The following is a 23,549-nucleotide window of genomic DNA, read 5'->3' as shown; positions in this document are numbered from 1 at the left end:
GATAGTACATAGTGAATTATGGGCCAGCCTGGGCTACAACAAGACTATGGCAAAAAAACCAAAACAGGGCTGCAGAAATGGTGTTGCAGTCAGTTTCACATTGCTGGCAGAAATCATCACCCAATCATGAGCAGCTTGTGGGAGAAAAAGGATTATTTTGGCTTATAGACTCGAGAGGAAATTCCATGATGGCAGGTGAAGATGATGCATGAGCAGAGGGTGAACATCATCTCCTGGCCACCATCAGATGGACAGTGTGTGCCAAACACTGTTAAGAGGAATCTGATGTAACATCCATAAGCCCACCCCCAATAATACACTGCCTCCAGAAGGGTTTAATTCCCAAATCTCCAACAGCCGGGGACATGGCATTCAGAACACGTAAGTTTTTTTTTTTAATATTTTTTTGTTCATTATTTATTTATTTATTTGAGAGCGACAGACACAGAGAGAAAGACAGATAGAGGAAGAGAGAGAATGGGCGCGCCAGGGCTTCCAGCCTCTGCAAACGAACTCCAGACGCATGCGCCCCCTTGTGCATCTGGCTAACATGGGACCTGGGGAACCGAGCCTTGAACCGGGGTCCTTAGGCTTCACAGGCAAGCGCTTAACCGCTAAGCCATCTCTCCAGCCCGATGAACACGTAAGTTTATTGGGGGGTGAGGAGGGGAGGCACCTGAATCAAACTACCACAGAAGGCTTAGCAGGTAAGGCGTTTGCCTGCAAAGCCAGGACCCAGGTTCAATTCCCTAGTACCCACGTAAACCAGATGCACAAGGTGGCACATTTGTCTGTAGTTTATTTGCAATGGCTACAGGCCCTGGCATGCCCATTCTCTAATTGCCTCTTTCTCTCAAATAAATAAATAAAATAAAGTAAGATTTTTAAAAAATAAAACAAACTAGAAGAGAGCAAGATGTGTTTGGTGGCATACATCTTTAATCCCAGCACTCAGGAAGCAGAGGTAGAAAGAGCTTTGTGAATTTGAGGCCAACCTGGGACTACAGAATGAGTTCCAGGTCAGCCTCAGCTAGAGTGAGACTCTACCTTGAACCCCGCTGCCTCAAACAAAAACTAGAAGAGATGGTCCAATCATGGAGCAGACCCCACCCTGATCATATACAAGTGCTAAATGGAGTGGACTGAGAAAGATGACAAGCCCTGCCAAGGAAAATTGGCAGAGTAAGTACATCAGGAGGACAAGGTGATGGTTCTGATGGGGATGTCATTCAACACCAACACAACAAAGAGGCGTTCCACCATCTGTAATGGGAAGAGCCAGGAAACAGGCATAGGATCAGCAGGTACAGCAGGCACTCAGCAGGTGCAGGGACCACACTCTTCACTGGAAAGATGAAGAGAATCAGGTAGTGGCCAAGAGCCTTGTAAAGCTGCTACCCATCTGACGTTGACCAAGAGGTGATGTCCACCATCTGCTCATACCATTGTTTTCCCCTGCCATCATGGAGCTTCCCCTCAAGTCTGTAAGCCAAGATAACCCCCCCCCCCACACACACACACACCGAAAATTAAAGAATAAAAAGCCAGGGCTGGAGAGACTGCCTAGTGGTTAAGGTGCTTGCCTGTGAGGCCTTAAGGACCCAGGTAAGATTCCCCAGAACCCATGTAAAACCAATGTAGAAGGTGGCACATGCACCTGGAGTTCATTTGCAGTGGTTAGATGCCATGGAACACCCATGGTCTCTCTAATAAGTAAATATAAATAAAATATTTTTTTTTAAATTTGGGCTGAAGAGATATGGCTTAGCCATCAAGGTAACTACCTGCAAAGCATAAGAAACCAGGTTTGATTCCCCAGAACCCATGTAAGCTAGATGCAGAAGGTGGCACATTTGTCTGGAGTTTGTTTGCAGTGGCTAGAGGACATGGCATGCAGATTCTCTATCTCACCCCCCTCTTTCATAAACAAGTAACATATCTTTTTAAATTTAAAAACGAATAGAGAGCCATGAGATGGGCTACTGCTACTTCATCTGCCCAGACCCAAAAGTCACTACAGAGGAAGCGGTGACACAAATACTCTTCTAATGGCTGGCTTGAAAACCAGTTCCAGGAAGATGGTGACAGACACTATGGTTACTCAAACCTCATCAAAACAGAGATCCAAAGGCTACAGAGAAAGCAACAATAAATCAGATGCATCTCTTGTCTACCAAGGCTCAGGAATATTGTGCAAGAGGGGAACAGAAAGAGTTTAAGAGCTTCAGGGTTTGTGGGAGAGCTTGAGCCACTGTGAACTAACTCCAGATGCATACGGCCCTTCGTGTGTATGTGGAACATCGCATGCTTCCGTCACTTTGCGTCTGGCTACATGGGACCTAGAGTTCAACGGTTCAGCAAGCGTTCTTCCCCCACCCCCCAGGCAGAATTTCCCTGTAGGCCAGGCTGACCTGGAATTCACTATGGAGTCTCAGGGTGGCCTCGAACTCACAGCGATCCTCCTACCTCTGCCTCCCGAGTGCTGGGATTAAAGGCGTGCGCCACCACGCCCAGCTATTATTATTATTATTTTGTTTTTTTGAGGTAAGTTCTGACTTTAGCCCAAGCTGACCTGAAATTCACTATGTAGTCTCAGGCTAGCCTCGAACTCATAGTCATCCTTCTACCTCTGCCTCCCAACTGCTATGATTAAAGGTGTGCACCACCACACCTGGCTATTTTCTGTATTTTTTATATTTGGGTGGGTGGGTTGCATGTTAGTATGCATGTGGGTGGTGGGTATTTGCAGGTGCATATGTACATGTGTGCATGTTAATGGATATGGTATGTATGTGCGTGGTGTATACACACATGCCCATGAAGACCCATGTGGCTATTGTAAATGGGCATGCTTCCCTTATTCCTTTCTCAGTGTGTTTGTGATTGGTATATACAAAGACTACTCTTTTTTTTAAAAAAAATATTTTATTTGGGCTTGAGAGATGGCTTAGCAGTTACAGCGCTTGCCTGTGGAGCCCAAGAACACATGTGCAGTGGGTGTGGTGACACACGCCTTTAATCCCAGCACTCGGGATGCAGAGGTAGGAGGATCACTGTGAGTTCAAGGCCACCCTGAGACTCCATAGTGAATTCCAGGTCAGCCGGGGCTAGAGTGAGACCCTACCTCAAAAAAAACAAAAATAATAATTACAGGAAATAAGACAAATTTCTCCTTCATGTTCTACCAACAATGGGAAACAAACACTACTTGATCAGCAAATACCTACAGAAGACCTACAAAGTTCAGACAGGCAAAGTACTGCCCTTTAGCCCAGTTCTAAGCCAATGATGATGGCTTGAGGGGGGAATGCACTGCTTACACCTGTACCTTCAGCTTCATTCAGTTTTGGTCACTGGGTCACTTCAGCCTTGAAATGCTCCCATATACCAACTCCCCTTCACGAAGACATCTTGCCCTGACTGTCTTCCTTGCCACACCTGAAGCCCAGGAAGGCAGGTCTACCCCCATCTAGTTAACCCGCTGCTCTCCAAGTACCTAGCATGATGACAAGAGCTCAGCCAGCATAGCCACAAACTCATGGTGACTGACGCTGAGAATGACAAGCTGTCATAGGCTTTACTTCTCCACAAGAAGGACTTGCATTTTTCTTATGGTAGAAGCACACTGAACAACGTGGGATGGCCAAAAAAGGATGCACAAACCGGGCGTGGTGGCACACGCCTTTAATCCCAGCACTCGGGAGGCAGAGGTAGGAGGATCGCCGTGAGTTCGAGGCCACCCTAGGACTACATAGTTAATTCCAGGTCAGCCTTAGCTAGAGTTAGACCCTACCTCGGAAAAAAAAAAAAAAAAGTTAAACTTCTATTGGGAGGGTTTACGGGGAATTAAGACAGGGTCTATGTAGCCCAGAATGACACTAAACTTGAGACCTTCCTGCCTTCATTTCCCATGCTGTGGCAGTATGAATGGCTGTCCTCCAATAGATTTGGGAATTTATTAAAGCTTGTAACTTATTAGATTTCCAGTTGCCTGACTGGAGGAGCTGTCCTTGTAGGCAGATCCCAGGGTCCAGCCTTAAGATGTGTTTGGGGTGGATCTGAATTCCAACTGAAGGTATGCAGAGCAGTCTGAGCTCTGCCTGGGCTTCTTGGAGTGTGCTTGCTTGTGGTGGATGGTGTTTGCTTTCCTCTCTGCATGGATCTGTGTAAAGAAGGCCAGCTATTTCCACCATTATGGAACTTCACCTGGATATGTAAGCTTTAACAAATCCCATTCTTCCCATATACTGTGCCAGGTTTGGAAGTTCATCCCAGCAATGTGAAGCTGACTAAGACACGGGCCTAGCCTAGATAGCGACAGTTCCCATTCCTTCAGACTCACTGAACTTTTCTCTCTCTCTCTCTCTCTTTTGTTGTTTGTTTGTTTGTTTGTTTGATGGGGGCAAGCTGGGGACAGAACCTAGGGCCACACCCATACTAGGCAAGCACTCTAACAGTGAGCTACATCCCAAACCTCCAAGCTTTATTGCCCTAAATGGCAACGGATTCATCAATCAAGGGTAACCACAGACAAATACAAGATCCAAACTGCAAGAAAAACTGGATCCCAGTGTTCCTTCAAACAGGAAGGCTTTGCCAGGAAGAAGTGGGGGCAAAGGGAAGATCTTTGGCTCAAAAATCATTGTGAAATGTGAAACTAATGGCTCCCACCCCCACTTGTTTACCAAGAGAGGAAATAAGATCAGATCAACTGGATGGAGAGCCCTAGTAGAGGTCAGTCAGAGGAAGGAGGACTATGTCCAGGGTAGTTTCCCACAGATAAGCAGGCAGTATGTCCCACTTTGGCGGCTCTAGCACCAGCCATCAACCTCCCTCTGGACCTTGCTGGACCAGTCCTGCCGGTCTCTGAACTCTTCTGATCTTAGCAGTCTTGTGGTCACAATCAATACCCTTGGAAGTGGAAAAGTCTTCAAGACGAGCCAGTACAAAAATGCATTTACCATAAGAAACAGGGACCGAGAGCACAGACACGGAGACAGCACACAGGCAAGAGTCAACTCAAAGGCTCCCTGCTTCTGAGTGTCTCCCTATAATGTTCCCTTTCAGAAACCACAGACTTGGACTGCAGAGATGGCTCAGCAGTCAAGGCACTCCCCTGCAAAACCTAAGGGCCCAAGTTCAATTCCCTAGTACCCACCTAATGCCAGATGTACAAGGTGGCACATGAGGTTCTTTTGCAGTGGCTAGAGACCCTGGTGCACCCATTCTATCTGCCTCTTTATTTAGCTCACGAGTGCGTACTCTCTCTCTCTCAAATGAATAAGTAAATAAATAAATATCTTTTAAAAAGAACGAAGGTGAGGGCTGGGTGTGGTGGGCGCATGCTCCCAGCACTCTGGAGGCAGAGTTATGAGGATCGCCATGAGTTTAGGAAGGGAGGGAGGGAGAAAAGAAGGGAGGGAGGGGCAAAGGGGACCAGAATAGCACCAAAGAACCAAGGGATGTAGCTAACAGGCAGAGCAAAGGAGAGTTTACCTTGTTGAGTGCCACAGCCTAATGCCTCATTAGGAAGAGTGTCCAGGACAAGAGTTGGGTCAGCTTCTTGTCCATCCTGTGGCAGAAGCAGTAAACACTTCAAGTCCCACTTGAGAAAGAACTGACCCCTGTGATTCGATTCCACTTGCAGCTACCCATGAAGATTATAGGACCTACCATAAAGACTCTGGAAAATGTGCTCAGGTTTCAAAAACTCTGCTCCCTTCTTCTTTGAGGTAGGGTTTCACTCTAGCCTAGGCTGGCCTGGAATTCACCATGTAGCCTCAGGGTGGCCTCAAACTCATAGCAATCCACCTACCTCTGCCTCCCAAGTGCTAGGATTAAAGGAGTGTACCACCATCCCCAGCTGTTCCCTTGTTCTGATAACTGAGATAACTGTCAGCACCCTCCCTCACAGGCAGGCAGTCACAAATCCCCCATCACAAATCACAAGCTGAAGAAGATAAAACCAACTCTTCTAAAAAGCCTGGATGGCATCCTAGTCAAGCTTCCCAAGTACAAACTCTCCCACCCAGGCTGACAGGGAACTGCATGGCCCTCAGCCAACAAGCATGCACTTGAACAATGCTCAACATGAGACTTCAGAGGACTCATGAGGAAGCCCTTTGCGTCAGAAGCCAAGCTAGCTCAGGCTGGGCAGTGAAAGACTAGCCACTGGGGTGGGGAGGAGGGCGGGGAAGCTACACTGAGTCAATACCAGATCAGGAAAACTTCATTCCAGCTGTGTGCAGTCATGGGAGGACCTGTCTGTACCCTCCAAGGGCCCCACCTCACACCTACTTTCCAGACCAATTCGAGGTTGGCTACGCTTCCCTTCACTGCACCTGCCCTCAGCATTCATTCCCAATTGGTGAACTTGCTTCACGGCTGAACTAAAATCCCAGCACCTCATGCTGCATTTCACCCCTATTTCCTACTTGAGGGTGACCCACCCACTTGAAGCTTTCAATCAAGGAGGGAGCCATCCCAAGATGGGAATTATCTCTGGTCACATGGAACACAGTCCTTTAAATGTCCTTTGGCAAAGCAAAGATCCTGTGTGGATTAAGTGGCCTTCACAACATAAAGCCAGCTCCCTTGCTGTTTGAAAGGAATATGACTAAATTTAAATAATCTCAGGAGTGGGGTGGAACTCAGTGGTAGACCCTTAACATGCATGAGACTCTCATTCCATCCCAAGAACAGCAAAAAAAAAAAAAAAAAAAAATCCAAGTATCCAGTGGAATGAAGGTGGAGGCAATGGTGCCACAGAGGCAAAGCTCTTGTCATGACCTCTCTGCTCACTGCTGCACCAGCAGCATGGCCAGTTTCCTAGCCATTCCTCACGCCTCTCTAGAAACATCCTATCTCTGTACTTCCTAAACTTAAGAAAAACGAAAATCACAAGTAAAGAATGAGTGCTGGGCTAGAGAGATACTTAGCGATTAAGACGTTTGCCTGTGAAGCCTAAGGACCCAGATTTGATTCCCCAGAACCCACGTAAAACCAGATGCACAAGGTAGTGCATGCATCTGGAGTTCATTTGCAGTGGCTGGAGGCCCTGGCAAGCCCATTCTCTCTATCTGCCTTTCTCTCTCCCTCTCAGAATAAATAAAATACATTTTAACATAAGAATGAGTGCTAAGCCATCTTAGCACTCAGGAGACTAAGGCAGAAGGACTATGCGCTCAATGACTGCCTGGGCTACATTATGAGACCATGTCTTAAAAAAGTAAAACAAGGGGCTGGAGAGCTCAGCGGGTACGGCTCTTGCCTGCAAAGCCTAACAACCTAGGTTTGATTCCCCAGTAAGCACATAAGCTAGGTGAATAGAGAGGTTTATGCATATGGAGTTCGTTTGCAGTGGCTATGGGCCCTGGCATACCCGTATTCTCTCTCTCCCCCACCCCACTTGCAAATAATAAATAAAATTAAAAAAAATTTTTTTGTTTATTTATTTGAGAGCGACAGACAGAGAGAGAAAGAGGGGGACAGAGAGAGAGAGAGAGAGAGAATGGGCGCACCAGGGCTTCCAGCCACTGCAAACGAACTCCAGACGCGTGCGCCCCCTTGTGCATCTGGCTAATGTGGGTCCTGGGGAATCAAGCTGCAAACCGGGGTCCTTAGGCTTCACAGGCAAGCGCTTAACCACTAAGCCATCTCTCCAGCCCTAAATAAAAAATTTTTTAAAGCAAACAAGGGCTTTGCCATTAAGGCACTTGCCTGAGAAGTCTAAGAACTCACAAGGTGGCACATGCATCTGGAGTTCACTGCAGTGGCTAGAGGACCTGGAGTGTCCATTCTCTATTTGTTTCTCTCTCTCTCAAATAAATAAAAATATTTAAAAATTATAAATTAAAAAACAAGCAAACAAATAAGAAGTCTGGGGAAATGGCCCAGTGGCTAAAGGGCAAGAGTTCAGATACTGTGCACCCATAGAAAGCTAGACACAGTGGAACACATACTCTGTAATCCCAATGCACCTACAATTTATGGGAGACAGAGCCAAGAAAATCCTGAAGTTTGTAGGCCAGCTACTCTGGCCTTCCTAGAACAAGAGAGAACCAGCCTCAAAACACACACACACACACACACACCACCTCAAACTAGAGCTTTAATCTCACACCTTTAATCTCAGCACTGGGGAGGCAGAGGTAGGAGTATTGCCGTAAATTCAAGGCCACGCTAGGACTCCATAATGAATTCCAGGTCAGCTTGGGCTAGAGTGAGACCCTACCTCGAAAATCAAAAAAAAAAAAAAAATTAAAAATTAAAAAAAAATTAAAAAGCCACACATGGAGATGCATGATAGAAGGCTGGATGAGGTCACGGCAAGGAAGTAAAGGGCAGTACAGGAATATGTTTGCTATCTTGCTTGTACTGACTAATTGTTCATGTAACTGCAAAAAGCACATCAAGCTGAAGCACAGCACCAAAGTCTGACTTCCTACTACCACAGAGTCTTAATTAGCAAGGACCAGAAAACCCTTATGCACAAAGTCTAAAACATACCAGAACCAAATACTGTTAAGTTATTTTATTTATTTTATTTTTTGGTTTTTTGAGGTATGATTTCACTGTAGCCCCAGGATGGCCTTGAACTCACTATGATCCTCCTACCTCTGCCTCCCCAGTGCTGGGATTAAAGGTGTGTGCCACCATGCCCAGCTGTTAAATTATTTTTATATTAGTTTTTTTTTAATTATCTTATTTACTTGAGAGAGATTCAGAGAGAAAGAAGTAGATAGTGAGAATGGGATGCCAATGCAAATGAACTCCAGACACATGCACCATCTTGTTCATCTGGCTTACATGGGTCCTGAGGAAATCAAATCTGGGTCCTTCAGCTTTGCAGGCAAGTGCCTTAACCACTAAGCCATCTCTCCAGCCCTATATTAGTTTTTATTTTATTTACTTAAGAAAGCAAGAAAGAGGCAGAGAGAGAAATTGTGCACACCAAGACCTCCAGCCACTACAAATGAACTCCAGACACATGTGTTACTTTGTGTATCTGGCTAACATGGGTCCTGGGGAATCAAACTGAGGTCCTTTGGCTTTGCCAGCAAACGCCTTAATGGCTAAGCATCTCTCCAGCCCTTGTTAAATTATTTTTATTGGTCTAAGCTAATGATTTTCCTCACTGGATTTTCTTCCATTTTCCCTGATCTTTCTTTTCTGAATTCTCAGTGAATATTTAATTTTGATAAAGAAAATATTCATAAACATAGGTTTTATTAAGCCAACTACAAAGATGTAGGCCTACACTTTGGTAAGTGGAGATTTTGCAGCTTGCAAAATGGAGGCATCTCGAATTCTTTATTACAGACTATGGCTTCTCGCCAGCTCAGCAAAGGGTGGTGGTCATTCTAGAGATGATTTTCTAATTCCAAATCTTGTTTGTGGTGGCTGAACAATTTTCCCCCTTTGCATTCTACGCAATCATTTTAAGACAAAAAGCATTATTACAAATTGGTTCTCCAGATCCACCGGGTAGGGCCCAGCTCACAGGCAGCACAGCCGCAAGCAACATGAGAAATGAGCTTGGCTGCTTGCTGCTGGCACAGGGTGAAAACTGAAAACCCATTCCTCCCTCCCCTCCCAGCATAAGGCTGGGCCACCCTAAATATACACAGACATGATGATCCCCCACAATAGATGGGACTGGGGCCTTTCTGGACAGGAAGGAGGATGTGACAGTAAGGAAGAAACTGTCTGCACCTCTTCCTCCCAGAATGCCTCTGATCATATGTTCTCTGAGTGTAGAAGAACTCCAAGTTTGGGCTGCTGGGATCTGTTGACTCTGGGAGAATACAGCCAGCTTCCTCTTCCAAGCGAGGCTCATTGACATGTTTCTGGACGACAGTAGTTACAGGGTTTAGGATTAAACATGCTAAGGTGGCCTCCAAAACAGAAACTGCAACTTAGAAGGGAGTGGAGAGATAGAACCAACAAGATAAGTCTGCAAAGCATCAGTAAGTTACAAATCAGCGGGGTGTGGTGGTGTACACCTTTAGTACCAGCACTCAGGAGGTAGAGGTAGGAGTTCGAGGCCAGCCTGAGACTACATAGTAAATTCCAGGTCAGCCTGAGCTAGAATAAAACCCTACCTTGGGAGGGAGGGGGAACTAAAGTAGGACTTTGACTTAATACTTTATTATTATTTTTTTCATGATAGGGTCTCACTCTAGGCCAGGCTAACCTGGAATTCACTATGTATACTCAGGCTGGCCTCAAACTCATGGCAATCCTCCTACCTCTGCCTCCTGAGTGCTGGGATTAAACGTGTGCCCACCATGTCTGGTCTGTTTTTCAAATTTTTTATTTATTTGAGAGACAGAATGGGCACGCCAGGGCCTCTTGCCACTGCGAAGAACTCAGATGCATGTGCCACTTTGTGCATCTGGTTTTACATGGATACAGAGAATCAAACCCAGGCCATCAGGATTGGCAAGCAAGTACCTTAACCGCTAAGCAATCTCTCCCAGCCCTGACATAATACTTTAATTTTGGGGATATTTTAGGGTCTCACTCCAGCCCAAGCTGACCTGGGCTTCACTGTGTAGTCTCAGGGTGGCCTCAAACTCTCAGTGATCCTCCTACCTCTGCCACTTCAGTCCTGGACTAAAGAGGTATGCCAACATGCTCAGCTTTTTTTTTTTTTTTTTTTTTTTTTTTTTTTTTTTTTTTGAGGCAGGGTTTCACTCTAGTCCAGGCTGACTTGAAACTCTAGCCTAAGCTGGTCCCAAATTCAGTGATCTAAATCTCAGCCTCCGAAACACTGGTATTAAAGGTGTTTTCCAACAAGCCCAGCTAAACTTCATTTTCACTCTGCATCTCAGCTTTAAATTTTAAATCTGGGGCTGGAGAGATGGCTTAGCAGTTAAGGCATTTTCCTGAAAAGCCTAAGGACCCAGGTTCAATTCCCTAGTACCCATATAAGCCATATGTACAAAGTGGTACATGTGTCTGGAGTTTGTTTGCAGTGGCTAGAGGCCCTGGCATGCCAATTCTCTCTCTCTCTCTGGCTCTCTGTCATTAAAAAAAAAAAAAGTTTTTTAAAAAAGTACCCCCAAACCGGGCGTGGTGACGCACGCCTTTAATCCCAGCACTTGGAAGGCAGAGGTAGGAGAATTGCTGTGAGTTTGAGGCCACCCTGAGGCTCCATAGTGAATTCCAGGTCAGCCTGGGCTAGAGTGAGACCCTATCTCGAAAAACCAAAAAAAAAAAAAAAAAAAAAAAAAGTACCCCCAGCCGGGCATAGTGGCGCACTCCTTTAATCCCAGCACTCAGGAGGCAGAGGTCAGAGGATCACTGTGAGTTCAAGGCCACCCTGAGACTCCATAGTGAAATCCAGGTAGAGTGAGACCCTACTTCGAGAAACCAAAAAAAAAAAAATTACAGGTCACTGCCAAGACCCTTGATTTCCCACCAGGAATTGCTAGTAAGACCCTATTGCTGAAGACTCCATATACTTGGGCTGCAAGGTCACCGAGAAATCCTGCTGGAGCTGAGCTGAAAACCTCTACCATGTAGACCAGCTGACAGAAAGCTGGAAAAAGACACATTGCATGCAGTTCAGTGGGAGAGAGAAAAATCACCAGTGAAGATATTCAACAGGGAACACTTATATCTGGCCAGTGAGGCCAAATGGACCAAATGGGTGCAATAGTGGCATGTCTGTTATGGGGGAAAACCAACCACACTCTAATTTGACTGGAGGCCCACTCCATGGGAGGGGATACATCCTAGATACTGAAAACCTTCAACAGGGGAAGTCATGAGCCTTAGGGGTGTAAAGTCTGCCGCTATCTGGCTAAATGTATATACTATGCTCACCAAACTACCCAGTAAGCACTTCTCTTAATGTTCATACCCATACATTAATGCTACTCTCAATTTTAGTTCTCTTTTAAGATGGTGGTGGTCTTGGGATGACTCAAAAGGCATCATGGTGCTGAGAAGTGACAGAGGAGTGCTCAGCACTGAGACATCTCTATCACACCTTTCAAGGATCAGGGTCCATTGTGGAAGAGGTGGCGGAAAGAATGTAAGCGTCAAAGGTAAGGTAGGATTCCTTACAATGTGCTCCTCCAGACATAAAATGGCCTGGATAAGCTGGGGGTGGTGGCGCACACCTTTAATCCCAGCACTCAGGAGGCAGAGGTAGGAGGATCGCCAAGAGACCACCCTGAGACTACATAGTGAATTCCAGGTCAGCCTGAGCCAGAGTGAGATCCTACCTCGAACTCCTAGCACCCCCGCAAAAAAAAACTGGCCTGGATATCCATGACCTCACAATGCCTGACACTACCTACACAAGACCATCATAATAGGAGGAAAAGATCATGACATCAAAATAAAAGAGAGACTAATTGATAGGGATAAGGGATATGATGGAGAGTGGAGTTTCATAGGGAAAGTGGAGGGGGTGAGAGAATTACCATGGGATATTGTTTACAATCATAAAAGTTGCCAACAAGGAAAAAAAGATTTAAAACAAAAAGATATTTACAAGTGGACTGGAGAGATGGCTTAGCGGTTAAGGTGCTTGCCTGCAAAGCCAAAGGATCCAGGTTTGATTCCCCAGGACCCATGTAAGCCAGATGTAGAAGGGGGTGCATGCAGCTGGGATTCCCATTTTATGCAGCACTGGGGGAATCGAACCTGGGTTACATAATGCTAGGCAAGCACTTGACAAACTGTATCCCCAGCTCCAAAATTTCCATTTGTTGGGGCCAGTACACTTTTTTTTTGCCAGCATACTTTTAATTTAAGAAATATTCAAGTACTTTGGAAACTGCTAATCTAGTAAAAGCAACTCTGCTTTTCTTCTAAACAAAACCTGATTATCATCATTCCCGCATGTGAGCAGTAGCTGCTGGACTATCACAGGTGTAGCCCAGGAGCAGGAATTCCTTCCTAGGTATTACCAAGAGAAATGAGTGGTATGTCTACCGAAGACATGCACAAGAACATACATGACAGCATTATTCATAACAGTCAAGCCTAAGAGCACTCCAGACACTACCCAGCAAGAGAATGGACAATTGGTACTGTTCACATAATAAATATTAGCTCTATGAAAATGAAAGTGAGAGGCTGGGAAGATGCTCAGTGGTTAAAGAGACATGCTTTCCAAGCCACCCACACAAACCAGACCCAAAAAAAAGTGGTGCAATTGTGTCTGGCATTCATTTTCAGCAGCAAGAGGTCTTGGTGTGCCTAAAGACATAGACACATGAAAATAAAGCAATTAAAAATAAAACCTAAGTGCGGGCTCGAGGAATGGCTTAGCAGTTAAGGTGTTTGCCTGCAAAGCCAAAGGACCCAGGTTTGATTCCCCAGGACCCATGTTAGCTAGATGCACAAGGGGGCGCACACTTCTTGAATTCATTTGCAGTGGGTGGAGGCCCTGGTGTACACATTCTCTCTCTTTTCCTCTTTCTCTGTCAAATAAATAAATAAATAATATTTAAAAAACAACCTAATTGGGGGCTAGGCGTGGTGGCACATGCCTTTAATCCCAGCACTTAGGAGTAAAAGGTAGGAGGATCACTGTGAGTTCAAGGCCACCCTGAGACTACACAGTGAATTCCTTATCAGCTTGGTCTAAAGATCCTACTTCGAAAAGCCAGAAAGAAAAACAAACAAACAAATAAAAACCCAAGTGGGGCTGGAGAGATGGCTTAGCAGTTAAGGCACTTGTCTGTAAAGCCTAAAGACCCATGTTCAATTCCACAGTATCTACTTAAGTGAGCACACAAGGTAAGGCATGCACAAGGTGGCACATGCATGTGGAGATCGATTACAGTGGCTAGAGGGTCTGATGTGCCAATTGTTTCTCTCTCTCTTTCTCTCTCACATTAAAAGGGGGGCTGGAAAGATGGCTTAGCAGTTAAGGCACTTGCCTGCAAAGCCAAAGGACGTAATTCAATTCCCCAGCACCCTCGTAAGCCAGATGCACAAGGGAATGCATGCATCTGGAGTTCATTTGCAGTGGCTAGAGGCCCTGGCACGCCCATTCTCGCTCTCTCTGTCACTCTGCCTCTTTCCCTCTCTCTAATACATAAGTAAATAAATAAATTTTAAAAGAAAAACAAAAAAGGCCAATCTGTTGGGCTTGCCAAAAAAAAAAGAAAAAAAAACCCAACTAATGTGGCTAGGCGTAGTTGCACACTTCTTTAATCCTAGCACTCAGATGGAAGGGGTAGAAGGATCTCTGTGAGTTCAAGGCCATCCTGAGACTACAAAGTGAATTCAAGGTGAGCCTGGGGCTAGAGAGACCCTGTGGGAGGGCAAGTGCAGACAGGACTAAAGTGAACTACTGGTACACATACAGAACCGGAAGATTTCAGAGTACCATGGTATGCTAAATAAAAACCAGGCATGAAGCCAGGTGTGGTAGCACACACCCTTAATTCCAGCACTCGGGAGGCAGAAGTAGGAGGACCACCATGAGTTCAAGGCCACCCTGAGACTACACAGTGAATTAGTGAGCTAGAGTGAGACCCTACTTTGAAAAAGCAAAAAAAAAAAAAAAAAAAAAAAAAAAAAAAAAAGACACGAACTAGCTCAAGCCTGGGCTACAAAACAAAAAAGGAAGAAAGGAAACTGAGAAGGAAGTTAAGAGAGAGAAGGAACACTGCATGATGCCATATGAAGGTCAAAAGCAGACAACCCCAGGATGACTCAAGTGAGGAAAGGACAGTTTTCAATGAACAGCACTGCCAATCATGTATCTACATGCTAAATGTGGGCTCGAACTCTTATACTTTAAAAAGTTAACTTAGGGCTGGAGAGATGGCTTAGCGGTTAAGCGCTTGCCTGTGAAGCCTAAGGACCCAGGTTCAAGGCTTGGTTCCCCAGGTCCCACGTTAGCCAGATGCACAAGGGGGCACACGCGTCTGGAGTTCGTTTGCAGAGGCTGGAAGCCCTGGCGTGCCCATTCTCTCTCTCTCCCTCTATCTGTCTTTCTCTCTGTGTATGTCGCTCTCAAATAAATAAATTAATTAAAAAAAAATTCTTAAAAAGTTAACTTAAGCTAGGCGTGGTGGCGCATGCTTTTAATCCCAGCACTAGGGAAGCAGAAAGAGGTAGGAGGATCACTGTAAATTCAAGGCCACCCTGAGACTCCACAGTGAATTCCAGGTCAGCCTGGGCTAAAGTGAGACCCTAACTCCAAAAGCCAATTTTAAAAAAGGCCCCCAAAACAAAAAATTAACTTAAAATGGGGGCTGGAGAGATGGCTCAATGGTTAAAGGTGTTTGCTTGCAAAGACTGATGGTCTTGAGCTTGATTCCCCAGATGCCACATAAAGCCAAATGCACAAAGTAACACATGTGTCTGGAGTTCATTTGCAGTGGCTGGAGACCCTGGCACACTCATTCTCTCTTTCTCTCTCTCTCTCTCTCTCTGCCTATTTCTGTATCTCTCTGTCAAATAAATAAATAAGTAAATAAAATATTTAAAAGATCTAAATATAAGAGATAAAATTATGAAACAAGAAAACAAAAAAAAAAGAAGAAAACACAGGTATAAATCTTTATTTTTTTTTTATTTGAGAGAGAGAGAGAGAGAGAGAGAGAGAGAGAGAAAAGCAGGTAGAGAGAGATAATGGGTGCACCAGGGCCCCTAGGCACTGCAAAGACCTTCACCAGAAACATGTTCCACCTTGTGCATATAATTTACATGGGTCCTAGGTAAATCAAACTTGGGTCCTTTGGATTTGTGGGCAAGTGCCTTAACTGCTAAGCTATCTCTTCAGCCCAAGTACAAGTCTTTGTAATACTGAATTGACTAATGGTTTTAGATATAACACAAAAGGCATAAGCAAAAAGTAATATAATAGATTTCACCTAAACTAGCAACACATGTGTTTGAACTAAAACTAATAAATGTACTCAAAATCGTTCAGCCAATGTTTTACCTTTTCCTGCCCATCCCCAACCCCCAACTCAGTGCTCAGCAACCCCAACCCAGGCCCTCATGCATACTAGGAAAGCATTCTATCACCAACCTCCACCCCCACCCTAAAATGTTCAAAGGACGCCATTAAGAAAGATGGTGGTGGGGTTGGAAACATTGCAAAGCCTTATGACCTTGGTTCTATTCTCCAGAATTCCAGGTCAGCCTGGGCTAGAGAGCCCCTACCTTGAAAAATACCCACAAAGAAAGAAAAACAGAAAAGAAAAAGAAAGATGGTGATATACATTTGTACTTGGGAGGCTGAGGCAGAAGGAACATATGTTTGAGGCCAGTCTGATTTGCAACACAAGGCACAGTCTCAAAAAAAAAAAAAGAGGGCTGGAGAGATGGCTTAGCGGTTAAGTGCTTGCCTGTGAAGCCTAAGGACCCTGGTTCGAGGCTCAGTTCCCCAGGTCCCACGTTAGCCAGATGCACAAGGGGGCACACGCGTCTGGAGTTCGTTTGCAGAGGCTGGAAGCCCTGGCGTGCCCATTCTCTCTCTCTCTCCCTGTATCTGTCTTTCTCTCTGTGTCTGTCGCTATCAAATAAATAAATAAATAAATATTTAAAATACCATTAATTAAATGCAGTTAATAAAATTTCATTAAAATATATTTTTAAAAAAAAGAAAGAAAAAGCCAGCTAACTAATTGGTCTGCTTATCTAAATGTGTTTCTGCAGAAATGTAGAGAGCTGGCAATAGTGATGCCATGTTACGAGCCTTAAGGACAGTTGAGGTCATTAAGGTCCCTGAAAATGGCTACAATACCTTAATGTCGAAGCATTTTCATAAGACTTAATTTTAATGTAACTTACAAGTTTAATGAAAGCTAAGAATTAATAAATTGCATTTTTTTTGAAGTAAAAAAAAAAAAAAAGAAAGAAAAAGGTAAGAAGGAAAAGAAGTGCTCACTTTAGCAGCAGTTTAGTATAAAATTGGAAGGATACACAGAAGATTAGCATGGCTCTTGTGCAAGGATGACATGTAAATTAACGAACCATTCCGTATTTTTGCGCAAACCATGCTAAACAGCATATTTTTTAAAAGATATTTTATTTCTTTATTTATTTGAGAGAGAGAGAGAGAGAGGAAGAGGCAGAGAGAAAGAAAATGGGCACACACTAGTGCCTCCAGCCACTGCAAACAATCTTTAGACACATGCACATCCTTGTGCAGCTGGCTTACATGGATTCTGGGGAATGGAACCGGGGTCCTTAGGCTTCACAGGCAAACACCTTAACTGCCCCAGCCCCTAAACAGCATCTTTATACAAAGAGCCAATGAAAGGGACAAAGACACGAGCTGTCAGCATATATTCACATCCTTTCTATTGGTTTCTTTTGGCAGAAAATACTAATAGATTTAAAGAGAAATTTATGGATTAAAAAAAAAAGGAAAGGGGCTAGAGAGATGGCTTAAGGGGTTAAGACACTTGACTGCAAAGTCAAAAGACCCAAGTTCAATTCTTCAGGACCCAAGTAAGCCAGATGCACTAGGTGGCACATGCATCTGGAGTTCCTTTGCAGCAGCTGGAAGGCCTGGTATGCCCATTCTCCTATCTGCCCCTCTCTCTCAGTAAATAAATAAAAATAAAATAATAATAATCCAGCACTCAGGAGGCAGAGGTCTATTTTGGCTTATAGGCTTGAGGGGGAAGCCCCACAATGGCAGGGAAAACGGTGACATGAGCAGTGGGTGGATATCACCCCCTAGCACACATAAGGTGGACCATAATAACAGGACAGTGTGCCAAACACTGGCAAGGGGCCACTGGCTATTAACACCCATAAGCCTGCCCCCAACAATACACTCCCTCCAGAAGGATTTAATTTCTAACTGCTATCAGCTGGGGAACCTAGCATCCAGAACACCTAAGTTTATGGGGGACACCTGAATCAAACCACCACAGAAGGGGAGGAGGAAGAGAAGAAAGGGAAGGAGGGAATGACAGAAAAGACAATACATAGTCAGAAAATCATACATCCACTAGAAAGAGGTATTTTCCTAGAATATAGGAACAACTCCAAAATTGACTAATAAAAAGACAAATAGGGACTGAAGAGATGTTCAGATGATGAAGAGCTGAGTTCAGATTCCCAGGACCATCTGAAAGCAGGATGCTGAGAGAAATCTAATCCCAGTGCCTCTGGTAAGAAAGGCAGAAAAAGGAGAATTTCCCTGAAGCCTGCAGGACCACTAGCCTGGCAAATGTAGCAGTGAACAAAAGACTTTCACTTTATTTTGTTGTGTTTGAGGTAGGGTCTCACTCTAGCCCAGGCTGACTTGGAACTCACCCTCTGTACTCTCAGACTGGCCTTGAGCTCACAGTGATCACAGGAAAAAGTAAAAAGTGCTGGGATTAAAGGCATACACCACCACACCCAGCAAGACTTTGTCTTAAATGAGACAGAAGGTGAGAACCAACATCGGAAGTTGTGGCACATGTGTGTACACACAGTTTAAAAATGTACGGGGGGGTGGGGAGAAGAGATGGCTTAGTGGTTAAGGCATCTGCCTGAAAAGCCCTGAGTTCAATTCTCCAGTATGCAAGTAAAGCCAGATGCCTGAAGTGGCACACACATGAATCTAGAGTTCATTTGCAGTGGCTGGAGACCCTGGTGTGCTCGTTCTCTCTGTCTCTCTTCTATCTCTCACTGCTTACAAATAAGTAGAAATTTAAAAAATAAAATAAAAAACACCACAAAGTCACATGCCTATAATACAGCACTGAGGCAGAAGGATCAGGGCCATCTTAGACTACACAAGAACCTGTTGCCAAAGCCTCCGCTATCTTCAGTGCCTAAGGGTCTCCAGTAACAGCTTTTATGTTGCATGTACAACTAGCTGACTAGCTGAAGCTGAGCAGTTTCTACAAGGTATGCCATGAGCTGGGCCCTCATACTGATGAGCTGTGCAAGGAGCCTTTGGAGCTGGCCAGCTTGGTGGCAGCTTAGTCTGGGACTTCAGAGTGACCTGGTTTCCATTAGAAGAAAGGCATGGACATGCGAAGGAACAAGGCCTACCAAGCACCTCCACAGACAGAGTCTGTATTGACTCCATGAAAGGGAGGGTCCAAGCACGTAGCTCTCCAATGAGCATGTTGGCCAGATCCCAGGGAAGGAGTGTGGGGCCTGAAGAAGTGTGGGAATGCATTCTGGGCTCTCAAATTTGCCATCAAATGAAAGACTGGGTAAGAGACCACTTACAGGCTTTTCACTGGTTCCTCTGACATGCCCTGGCCTCCTCTGGCATCTAAGGGGATGATCCAACCAAAATCCCAACTCTCAACCCCACACACACAGATATCAAGAATTCCCAGGGGCTGCCAGCCAAAACTTCCAAAACAAGTTGTGGAGGAGACTGAACTGGAGTTTGTTGAAAACGAGTTTCCTCACACAAGTCCTCCAAACAGGAAAGCAGAAACCCACGCCAGCAAGCTCACTGAAGCCCCGTGGCACGATCCTCAGCTTCATGCCCAGTGCCGTTGCCATGAGTTGTCTGTTTATTGCTAATGCTCCTTCTAGGTCATAAAGTTTTATGGGCTGGTAAAACTTCTGTTCAAACTCTGGAGCTGGAGTGACTAATGGTTTCAGTATTGGGCATAAACTACCTCTGCTCCCCAAACCTGCTCTGTCCTAGCCCAGCCACAGTATACCTGGCTTCAATATTTTTTACTGGGCTGGAAAATGACTCCGCACTTAAGGCAGTTACCTATAAAGCCTAATGACCTTGGTTTGATTCTCCAGTACCCACCCACATAAAATCAGATGAACAAAGTGGTGCATGCATCTGGAGTTCATTTGCAAGGGCTAGAGGCTCTGGCATGCCCATTACCTGTCTTTTTTTTTTTTTGCTGTTGCTGTTTTATAGTCCTTTTTTTTTTTTAAGGCAGGGTTTCATCCTAGTCCAGGCTGACCTCAAACTCATGAAAATCCTCCTACTTCTGCCCTCTGTGCTCAGATTAAAGGTGTACGCCACCACACCTAACTCATTCTCATTCTCTCTGCTTGAAAATATTTAAATATTTGAGAGAGGGGAAACAGAGAAAGGCAGAGAGAGAGAGAAAGTATGGCTTTACATGGGAATCAAACCCAGACCATCAGGCCATGCAAGCAAGTGCCTATAACCAATGAGCAATCTCTCCAGCCCAAAATTTCACTCTTACCAAAAAAAAAAAAAAAAAAGGGCTGGAGGGATGGCTTAGCAGTTACAGTGTTTGCCTGCAAAGCCAAAGGACCTCGGGTCAACTGCCCAGGACCCACATTAGCCACATGCACAAGCATGTGTCTGGAGTTCGTTTGCAGTGGCTGGAGGAACTGGTGCGCCCATTCTCTCCCTCTCTCTGCCTCTGTCTCTTTCTCTCAAATAAATAAATAAAAATAAAGTTAAAAAAAAAAGAAACGAGTTGCTGTCTCTCTGGCTCACCTGAGCCCAAAGGTAGGGGCCCCCACAATAGATGCATGCAAGGGGACAAGCCTCCTTTTTCTGGCAGAACCTTCATCACTTCTCATGAGCTTCTACTGGGTTCAGAACCACAACACTGCTACTTCCCATGTGAGCTCTTAGCCTCTCCTGCTCTCTACATGGCAGGAGCTCTTTATAATTTTTTTTGTTTTTTTCATGGTAGGGTATCACGCTAGCTCAGGCTGACCTGGAATTCACTATGTAGTCTCAGGGTGGCCTTGAACTCAGTGATCCTGCCTTTGCCGCCCTAATGGTGAGATGAAAGGCATGCACCACTGCCTAGCCTTGTACTTTTGTGTCTGTCCTCTCCAGTTTTTCCAGACCCAACATGTGGGCTCTCAAGCCACATGGATGTATTCATTTTTCTTCTCTTCGTTCTGTTCTGTACTTCTCTAAATAAATACAATTTAATAATTTAAAAAATAATAAGTAAATAAAGGGGCTAGGTATGGTGGTACACGCCTTTAATGCACTTGGGAGGCAGAGGTAGGAGGATTGCTGTGAGTTTGAGGCCACCCTGAAACTATATAGTTAATTCCAGGTCAGCCTGGGCCAGAGTGAGACCCTACCTCAGAAAAACATAATAATAATTAAGGGGCTGGAGGGATGGCTTAGTGATTAAGGGGCTTGCCTGCAAAGCCAAAGGACCAGGTTCGATTCCCCAGTAACCACGTAAAGCCAGATGCATAAGGTAGCACATCCATCTGGAGTTCGCATGCAGTGGCTAGAGGTCCTGGCATGCTCATTCTTTCTCTTTTTAAAAAGAAAAAAAAATTTAGGGGCTGGAGAGATGGTTTAGTGGTTAAGGCACTTCACTACGAAACCTAAGGACCCAGGTTCTACTTTCCAGATCCCACCTTAGCCAGATGCACAAAGGTGAGGCAAGCGCAAGGTTGCACATACCCACTAGGTGGCGCAAGCGTCTGGAGTTCGATTGCAGTGGCTGAGGCCCTGGCGTGCCAATTCTCTATCTCTCCTCTGTATCTCTCTCTCTCTCTAAAACAAAAACAAAAACAAAATGCATTTAGCTGGGCATGGTGGTGCATGCCTTTAATCTCAGCACTCAGGAGGCAGAGGTAGGTGGATGACTGTGAGTACATAGGTCAACCTAGGCTAGAGTGAGACCCTACCTTGAAACACCAAAAAAAAAAAAAAAAAAAAAAAAAAAATTAAATTTGTTTTATACTGAGAACACTTTTCTAAGATTATAAACGCAGTACTTTAAGTGATCCGAAACTTACAGTATGATTAAGAACTACTATAGCAAGAAAAAATAAAAAGTAGTGGTTGGACTCATGAAACAGACACTAACTCAAGACAGTGTGTATTTATAACCAATTATCATAATGCCAAGAACTATGCAATCTGGCTAGAGAGATGGCTCAGAAGTTCAGAGCTCTTTCTACACAAGCATGACAGCCTAAGACCTGGAGTTCAATTCCACAGATACCACATAAACAGCTGGGTGAGGACACACATCTGCACACATCCATCCTGTGGGGAACAGAGACAAAAGAATCACTGTGGCTCATGAAAATGATAAAGCTCCACAATCACTGAAGAAACAAAGCCCACATGAGAGGACACCTGCCCATCTCTGTGTGACACATCCACACACACGTGCATATATGCACCATACACATCACATCCACTACCCACAAATACATGAAACAAAAAAAACCCAAAAAAACTAGAAAATCTGCTCAACTAAGGACCTAACAGTACTTAAGAATATCACTGCACTGGGCATAGTGGCACATGCCTTTAATTCCCAGTGCTTGGGAGGCAGAGGTAAGAGGATTGCTGTGAGTTTGAAGCCACCCGGAGATGACACAGTAAATTCCAGGTAAGCCTGAGCTACAGTAAGACACTACCGCAAAAAGCAAAAAAAAAAAAAAAAAAAAAAAAAAAAAAGAGTAACATTGGGCTAGAGAGATGGGTCAGTGGTTAAGGCGCTTCCCTGCAAAGCCTAAGTACCCATGTTCAACTCACCATATCCTACTTAAGCCTGACATACAAAGTAACACATGTGCAGATGGTGCATGCATCTAGAGTTCAATTACAGTTGCTGGAGGCCCTGACATGCCAATATTCTCTCTCTCTCTGTCTCTCTCATTAAAAAACAACAGCAAAAGTCAGTCTGTTGGGCTTGCCAAAAAAAAAAAAAAAAAAAAAAAAAAAAAAATTACAGGTCTTTTGAAGAAAAATAATTAGAAGGGAAAGTTCCAGGATCAACAGAGCTGAGTCCAGAGAAGACAGACACATACGGAGCAGAAAAAAAACTTTAAAATTCTGATCTTATCCTCAGACACAGGGACCTCCCACTGCCTGCAGCAGCAACATGACCATGGAGCAGGATCTTCAGAGGTATCTCCCATTTCATGCTTGCTCCAACGGCAATGAGCTGAAAGCACAGGAGAGATGCTCAAACCATCAATGGATTTTCATCCTCCACCCCCATGGGAGGAAACCGAAGATGACATATGATACATACACATATGTACACAAATACTGTGTGATATACTTATCCTCCTCCACTCCTGCCATGGAATAACCTTAGAAATCAAGAACGCAATTCAAGTGTGGTGAGCACAAGAAATCACTAGCAGCTGAGTGTAATTCAGGAGCAGTGAAGAAAGGAAGGAAGAAATAAGGGGGGTAGCTGTTATTCAAGGTCAGCCTGGGCTAGAGAGAAACCCTACCTTAAAAAGGTAATATTGGGGGCTGGAGAGATGGCTTAGCGGTTAAGCGCTCGCCTGTGAAGCCTAAGGACCCCGGTTCGAGGCTCGGTTCCCCAGGTCCCACGTTAGCCAGATGCACAAGGGGCGCACGCGTCTGGAGTTCGTTTGCAGAGGCTGGAAGCCCTGGCGCACCCATTCTCTCTCTCTCCCTCTATCTGTCTTTCTCTCTATGTCTGTAGCTCTCAAATAAATAAATAAAAAATGAACCAAAAAAATTTAAAAAAAAAAAAAGGTAATATTGGGGGGCTGGAGAGATGGCTTAGCGGTGAAGCGCTTGCCTGTGAAGCCTAAGGACACCGGTTCGAGGCTCAATTCCCCAGGACCCACATTAACCAGATGCACAAGGGGGGGGAACGCGGCTGGAGTTCATTTGCAGTGGCTGG

The 23,549-nt window shown here is 44.8% G+C and overlaps 1 protein-coding gene and 2 non-coding genes across 3 annotated transcripts in view; 2 read left to right on the top strand and 1 right to left on the bottom strand.

Moving 5' to 3' along the window:
- Cdc42bpb (CDC42 binding protein kinase beta) overlaps positions 1-23,549 on the bottom strand; it is a 133,079-nt gene that overhangs the window by 87,318 nt on the left and 22,212 nt on the right. The gene's annotated exons all lie outside the window — the stretch shown is intronic.
- Positions 16,596-16,728, top strand: LOC123462636. Its single transcript, XR_006638422.1, has one exon. It is a non-coding gene; the product is annotated as a small nucleolar RNA SNORA33 (small nucleolar RNA).
- LOC123462511 lies at positions 16,866-16,973 on the top strand. The gene has a single exon (XR_006638326.1). It is a non-coding gene; the product is annotated as a U6 spliceosomal RNA (small nuclear RNA).

The sequence above is a fragment of the Jaculus jaculus genome, chromosome 7 (assembly GCF_020740685.1).
Source record: "Jaculus jaculus isolate mJacJac1 chromosome 7, mJacJac1.mat.Y.cur, whole genome shotgun sequence".
NCBI classification, from domain to species: domain Eukaryota; kingdom Metazoa; phylum Chordata; class Mammalia; order Rodentia; family Dipodidae; genus Jaculus; species Jaculus jaculus.
Note: the sequence above shows the minus strand (reverse complement) of the source record. Positions and strands in the feature narration are given on the sequence as shown.